The 7,440-nt window shown below is 45.6% G+C and overlaps 1 protein-coding gene across 1 annotated transcript in view; it reads left to right on the top strand.

Annotated features, from left to right (window-relative positions):
- Positions 1-6,666: 6,666 nt before the first annotated feature.
- Positions 6,667-7,440, top strand: part of fbxo41 (F-box protein 41) — a 46,405-nt gene continuing 45,631 nt past the window's right edge. Inside the window, exon 1 of the mRNA XM_076727994.1 lies at positions 6,667-6,799. The gene's annotated coding sequence lies outside the window, so the exon portion shown is untranslated. The remainder of the gene's footprint in view (positions 6,800-7,440) is intronic.

The following is a 7,440-nucleotide window of genomic DNA, read 5'->3' as shown; positions in this document are numbered from 1 at the left end:
TTCACATCATTTACATAAAAAGCCTCTATTACGAGCCTAATTTAATATTAGCTGACAACAATTTGACAAGGCGAGATCAAAGGTTAAGCTAACACACAATGGCTGTTAACTCTATTAACATGGAAATGAATGCAACAACTCGAGAGCCTGTTGTCATACCTACAGTGAACAGCCGAAATAAGTTGCAGTGAAAAAATCACAAGGGCCGCACTTGATAAGACATACTCGTGTTACTATGGCAACATCCATGGCTCAAGCTAAGAACGCAGAGATCTGGATAATCGTTGTCATTGTGATACAAGACCTGTGTATTACTACCACATCGGGACATTAATGCGTTTTTGCAGTCAGCAGGATCAGTTTCCATTCAGAAATCATTTGAGCAGCGGTGCACATGCACCGAGCTGCTGCAGCACTCTGGCCTTCATCACGCCTCAGTGCTCAACATTAACCTACTCCACATACCTGCTCCTGTACGGAAGCTGCTGTCCATCGCACCAGTTAAACTGGCGCTCTACCTGGATGTTAAACGAGTTCAGCTCTGACAGTTTGTTGGACATCCTGCAGAAACTGTCAGCTGAATGTAAGATGTATAACATGAAGAACAGACTGTGATATGTTTGTGTCTGCAGGACTTCTGCATCACAGAAGTCCACATTGTAAACTTCTTAATTTGCTCGTGTTGCATTTTAATTTTACCAGTTAATCCAATTAGTCAGCCAATGAAACATCTATTTTCCTGCCATCCATAGAAACTGTTCAGTGCTCCTCAGACAAATGCAAACATGAAAACACACACTTGTGTAAGTGAAGAAATGTGATGATAATTCCTCAGCTTCTGCCTTTTTGTCATCTTAACATTTCTGCAGAACACTGATAAATCCGTTAAGCGCCAACTGTAAGTAACAACAGCACTGTTTGCCAAAATGACTTGAATGCATCCTGAAGTGATGTCCAAATGTTTGATGTCCACCGGCTCTCCGGCCTCTGGCCCGCGGTGTCTGTGCACAGTCCTTTTCATAGCTTGATAACAAACTGCACACTTACAGCTGGGTTGCTTTGTTGTGCAGTGAATGTGAGAATGATTTTCAGGCCGTCAGCCTGCGGTTTGATCACATTTTACCCCTTTAATGAGTATAATTGGCTCTTGAGGTGATGTATTGATATTGGCTGAGCTCCCACAGGATTGTATGTCGTCCTGCTGTGTTACTCCAAGTGTTAACAGACGGCCAAGGCCTGTTTGACGTAGTGATGCAGCAAGATGTCCTCGTCCTTTGAGGACGGCGCTCAGGTCCATTCTGCACTCTGTGTGCTCTCTGATCAGCGAGCCAGAGCTTTGGGATTTCTGTTCAAAGTTTGCAGGAGATTTGATTTCTATATCCACATTCCACTGATCATTTTTGAGCATCGTGATGCTCTCAGCCATTATTTTCCTTCCATCCATATATGGATGGAAGGAAAATAAAAATACACTCAGCAGGCTGACAAAAAGGGAACAACCATCCAACAAAATAGATTTCTAATATTTGATTTGACCTTGTTCTGGTGACTAAAAACTACTAGAATATTTCCTCAGTAACTGTTCTAATGTTCGTCACCTCGTCCCTGCACATTGCTGGTGCCCCCTGCTGTTCAAAGCTTTAACTGCTTTCTCTCCCTCTTCTTTTTTCTTGACATATTGTTGCTGCTGCATCATACAGCCACGGCTTATTGATGCTTTTAAGACTGCATCATTCAGCCTAACATGACCTATTGAATTCAGTCCTTCTTCAGGTCAGCTGGACAGGCTCATTTCCTTTGAGGACACACTAATAACTGCCAGGGTGGGGGTGAATATTGTCCCAAAAATAGAACTGCAGATGCCTCTATGATGACTCAAAGCAGCGATCTTCACAGGTGCTTCTGCATGTCTGTCTCTTCCCTGGATGTCACAATAGACGTTGACATCACTTGAAGACAGCAGCGTTAAATAACGTGACATGAAGCGTCGATGTGATGATTATACCAACAGACCTTTCCTGCGTCCTCTCAGTCCTCTTCTCCTTTTCAGCCTTTTAGAAATCCTCGCAGCCAAAATAAGATAAACTCTGGGCAAAACATTTTCATTGTACAAAAATGTCAGACATGTGTTGTGGTTGCTAAGCAAACAGTGACTAATAATATCTACATGGAAGAGGTTTGCATTAGTGCAGCAAGCCAAAGCACAGCATGTCTCAGTCTCCACCAATCTAAAGACAATGAAGGTTCACCACACTGTAATTACCAGACAATGAGTTTGTCAGTCACTTCTCATAAATATGAATAAGGAGGGATGGATAAAGGTGTTCGGGCTAAATTTGCCACGGTTTTTGACGTGAGAACGAGAAAACGGCCCAGCATCATATTCATCCTATCAAAATCTCCTGAGGGAGAGAGTTTTTAAGCCTTTGTGTGTCAGTCTTTCCCTGTCATGACTGGATGAGTGCGGCATGTAGAGGGCGTAGAGGGGTAGAGATTGATGTAACAGGTTTGGGTTTTACTTTTTTTTTAATTATGAAAAGGCTTATATATATTTTTTTTTAGAAACAGCCTGAAGGTGTCAGCTGTTACTGTGAAAGGCAGGAAAATCTCAGGGAAACAGCAGAGAGTACATCCACATGTGGGATCATTGTCCTGGCATTTAAATATTAATCATATATGTAAAAATCCGCTGCACGGAGAGGGCTCACAGTGTCATCTGAGCGGCTCGATCAGAACCAGTGTTCTGCAATTATTTTTCCAATTAACAAAACAATGACTAAAAGGCGCCGCTGGCGGGGCTTCGTGCTGTTATCGGGCTTCATTACAGCTGTTGTACTATAAAACAAAAACACACAAAAACATTTAACAAACCTCGCATGCTTAATCACTGTTAATGAAACAATATTAACATTATTGTTGTTGTTATTATTGTTATTATGTGCTGTGCTGACCTTGAACAAAGCTCTCCCTGGTGAACATGACAGCAGCGTGTGTTCAGACTGGATCCTGACTGGCCTCAAAGAGCTCACTGCATCTCCATCTCCTTCAGGTTTTACTGAGAGAATTAGTGAGGAAAATGTTGACATTTGGCATGAATAATTTGACAGTCGCAGGAGTGTGATGAATTATGGCCCATTTGACACCTTAATGTTCTGTGTACTTGCTCAGAATAATCTAAAGTTGAGTGCACTAAATGAATTCTGAGACTTTTTAATTGCAGCTTCAACATTAAGGGGCTTCATACGTTTTCGACGTGGAATAAGGACTCAGACTACATCCCAAAAACAGCTTTTCACTGCAGTCCGTTTGGCATCCCGGTGAAGAACACACAGTAAAAAGGGTTTTGTCTGCTGACTTTCATTGTGTTTGTGGCTTTATGTTGGAAACTGTAAATCTGACGTGTTTCAGTGGAAACGATGCAAAGAGTTTTCACTGGATCTAATTTATCACATGACTGATGGTCGCTTCGTGTTTGGTCTGCGTTGTTCGTTTGAGACTGAATCTGAACAACGTGCTCAAGAACAAGTGCCTCCAACAAACAGCCGTGTGTTCAAAGCCACCAATGAGTCCTCCATGAGTCTAACGTGTGTGTTACACAGTAAACATGACGACCTGGACTGCAGGCTGCTTCGTAATCCATCACAGAGGAGCGTTGGAGAGGCGGCAGGGCCCGTGTTTCTGATGTTCACTGGTAAATGTGTTCACATGTGAAGTGTTGACTAATAATATATTCAGCTGAACTGTGACTCGTTGGATCTCAGTGTTTTCCAGCGGCGGCCTGTGCACGGTGCACTTCTCTCCTTTGACCAGTGAGTGGTGCTTGAGCTCCTAAATGGGATTTATGGGGATCCTACAAGTCTCTCTCTCTCTCTCTCTCTCTCTCTCTCTCTCTCTCACACACACACACACACACACACACACACACTCACACATCTTTTCTTGTTTTGTGTGAATTTATTTCTAAGCTACATTAAAATCATTCCTCACCCTGTTCATCCACACAGAGGCCTCAGCTTCATTTTGTTAAAGCTGAGTGTTTTGTTCCATAAAGAGGAACCTTGTGTCTTCAGCCTTGACGTAGATCCACATCAACACATCCCAGAAACGTTCAGAAGTCGAGGTGACTTCCTTCATTTGAACAGACCCGCCCTGTAAGCCGTTATCAGAGAGTTTAACACTCCTCAGAAGAGACTGCTCATCCAAATCGTGTACCTGAGCAGACCGAGTTACACCTGTATGTGATGCGTGTTTAACAGCACTTCAGACAGGAGAGACTCAGGATTTCACTGCCGTTCAGTGACCGTCATTGCTTTCTTTGTTTGTTGCTTCATTATAGAAAAATATTCTTGGCTGTTCTGTTAAATCTCAGCTCAGTCGTCCATGCAGGTGCACTCTGCAGCCTCGACTAAGGAGACCTGTTTGCTTCACATGCTCAATGCTAAACGTGGCATCACCTCAGGAACACCTGGGTCTATAGGAGACCTGTTAAAATCGAGGATTTGTGTCACACAGCAGCAGGACAGAGATGAATTTTAGGTGATATAAGCTACAAAGTGCACAACAAGGGCAAATAGTCATTGCTGTTATTACACTACAACTATTTTTAATCACTGGCACAGGAAATGTCCCCGGGCTGTGACGCATGAGACCAAAACATCAGCTGGAGACTGAAGCACAGGGAGCACAGCTCGTCGTTGTGTCGTCTCGTTTCTATTTTCTTCTCCTCTCTGTCGCCACACAGCAACTTAACGTATGATTAGCTGCAAGAGTTATGACCGCCACACCGACACTCCGCGTTCAAGGAGCCACAGCGTTCTCACACTTTGAGATGTCAAGGACCAACGAGGAAATGTGCCTCCGATGACGCGTCTGACCGGTTGTTTGGCAGCTCTCATGACTAGAACTAATGACCGTAGTTGGAAAAGTGATTGTGAAACATGTTACTGGAAATCTGCAATAGGAGGTATTAATCTATAGCAGGTGAACCAGAATACACTAACTGTAGACGTCAAGAGTCCAAAGTCCCCAGTGCAACCCTGCCCTCCCAGAGACACGTTTGAGCCCCCCAAAATATTCTGTAAAATCCTGTTTTTCTCTATTGATTTGAAATGTTTCCTCGGTGGATGATGGACGTCCAAATCCAGCTTCTAAACCTTCCCTGCGATCCATGAGATCCATTTCTTGTGGAGAAACCTGAAATTCCCTCATTTGGCCTAATTTACTCAAGAAATCTGACTTGAAAAAGTTGTTATGCTGGATTATATTTGCACCACTGAGTACTTGCCCTCAGTGCTCCACCTCTCCGACAGCCTGGGCTGCAGTGAACAACTATCTCCACTGTCGGCTGTCCTCACCATTATTTTGGTGATTAATCCATTAATTTCTTGGTCTTTTAAATAGCAGAAAATAGTGACGGACATGTTCCAGTGACTAACAGTCTAAACCCCAAAGATACTCACTTTTCAATAGCACCATGGCTGGATTCACCTGTTTTGGGGACCTGGGGCAAAGATCTGTGATTGGGCCCCTGTTGCCTCCTTAAAGTGATCAAGTCCAGCGCTCACAGCACACTACAGATAACAGCTTCCTGATATTTTGCTCAGAGAGCCATAAAAAAGTCAGTTTGTGTTTATTTGATGCAACACAGCTGTTTTACTCTGGAAAATGCACCATGTGATCTGAGCTGATAGGGAAGGACCAGCTGATGTTCTCGTAAGTAAATGACCAAAAACAGTGTGACACTCGGTGAACACTGGGTTTTTGGGGGAGTCGCCCACTGCGCCCACTTCGTCATCCAGGCTTGTATAAAATAGACAAAACCCAAATTTCTGCTGAACGACTTGAAGCAGTGACCTGATGATCAGTGTTGCTGCTGCAGACTCACTCTGGTGCGAGCAGGAGCTTCTGGCTGCTCATGAGAATAACTGACATCACTGACTGAGTTAGCCGACTTGAGGACACTCTCTCTACTTGTGCTACTGTTACACCATGTTTTAGCCTTCATCATGATCATCATCATCATCATCATCATCATCGTCACTTGCAGCCACAGTCGCAGCAGGTTTTCTCGTCTTGTTTTGAAGTGTCCAATCTTTGTTCTTCCGACACAAACTAGCATTCGCCTTCTTCACCACCTTTCATGTTGCTGAGGCCCCCCAGGACCAGAAACAGCTGCTGGTCCAGGAGGACTCCTCTCGTCCCCTTTAAATGAAGCCTGGCTGAGGAACAGGATGACACATGGACCCTTCTCTAACCCCCCTCACCTCCTTCACTTGATGGAGATTGAGTCACAAAGCAAAGCAGCAGCTGGCAGGACCAAAACTGTCTTAACAGCTCGTGATATTGAGCTGATGAATGGGGCATGCTGTCTCTCTGTCTGTCTCTCTGTCTGTCTGTCTGTCAGCCTGTCTGTCTCTCTGTCCGTCTGTCTGTCAGCCTGTCTGTCTGTCTGTCTCTCTGTCCGTCTGTCTCTGTCTCCACAGCCTCCTCACAGGTACATCGTCCTCTCCCTGAGCAGAGGCTGAGAGGCATGTGTGTGTTTTTTACGGTTAATGTTTTTTTTTTTTTTTTTTGCATCTCTTCAGGCCTCCTCTCTCTCTCTCTCTCTCTCTCTCTCTCTCTCTGCCTCTCTCCTCCCTCCTCCTCCTCCTCCTCCCTCCCTCCCTCCCTCTCTCTCCTCCCCGGTCGTCCTCTGCAGGCCTGCCGCTCTCTGCTGCAGAGACGGGCTGCGTGACGTCAGTGAAGGCTGGAGCGGTTCCTCGGTTGAAGCTGGAGAAAAAAATGGAGAGAAGCTTTGGAGGTGAGTGAGACGAACGTTGGTGTGATTTGCTTGAAGCCGCGCTCTCCGGGCCGCGTCGCGTCGCCGTGTGCGTGTTTACAATCATCGCTTCATTGACGCCGCTGCAACACATTTCTGCAGCGTCGGGGAGTCCGGTGCAGCGATGAGCCAGTGCTGCTGAAAAACAGCACAAAACCCGCTTCATGCCGTGAGAATCGGTGTGCATTAACCTGCCCCCGGGCCCCTCCGTGCTTTTCAGGCGTTACGGTGGCGTTCGTGGCTCTCTGATGACATTTCGGTGATGCCGCTCGTCCACACCCACATGATATGCTGCGTGCGATTGATCCATGTGCAGTGCAGATATGAGGATCACGGGTGTTTTCCTGGGCTGGATGTGTCAGTGTTTACTGTCACATCCTCAGGCGGTGGTCCATCGAGAGCCCGGATCAGCTCCTCAGACCGCGGGGAGACTTTGGCCGGCCTGTTCGGCCTGGACGCGCGGGGACATTGTACCTGTTATGGCTGCGTTGAGATGAGCTCTGTTACAAGTTGAATACGTGTGTTTGGATAGTGCACACGCAGCTGTAGCCTGCTCATTGGACTGTATGAATGCGGCATTTTTGCACATGCAATTTTAGCTTAAAATGCACGGATTTATGATC

Source organism: Chaetodon auriga, chromosome 4 (genome assembly GCF_051107435.1).
Source record: "Chaetodon auriga isolate fChaAug3 chromosome 4, fChaAug3.hap1, whole genome shotgun sequence".
In the NCBI taxonomy this organism is placed as follows: domain Eukaryota; kingdom Metazoa; phylum Chordata; class Actinopteri; order Chaetodontiformes; family Chaetodontidae; genus Chaetodon; species Chaetodon auriga.
This window is presented reverse-complemented; position numbering and strand designations above follow the sequence as displayed.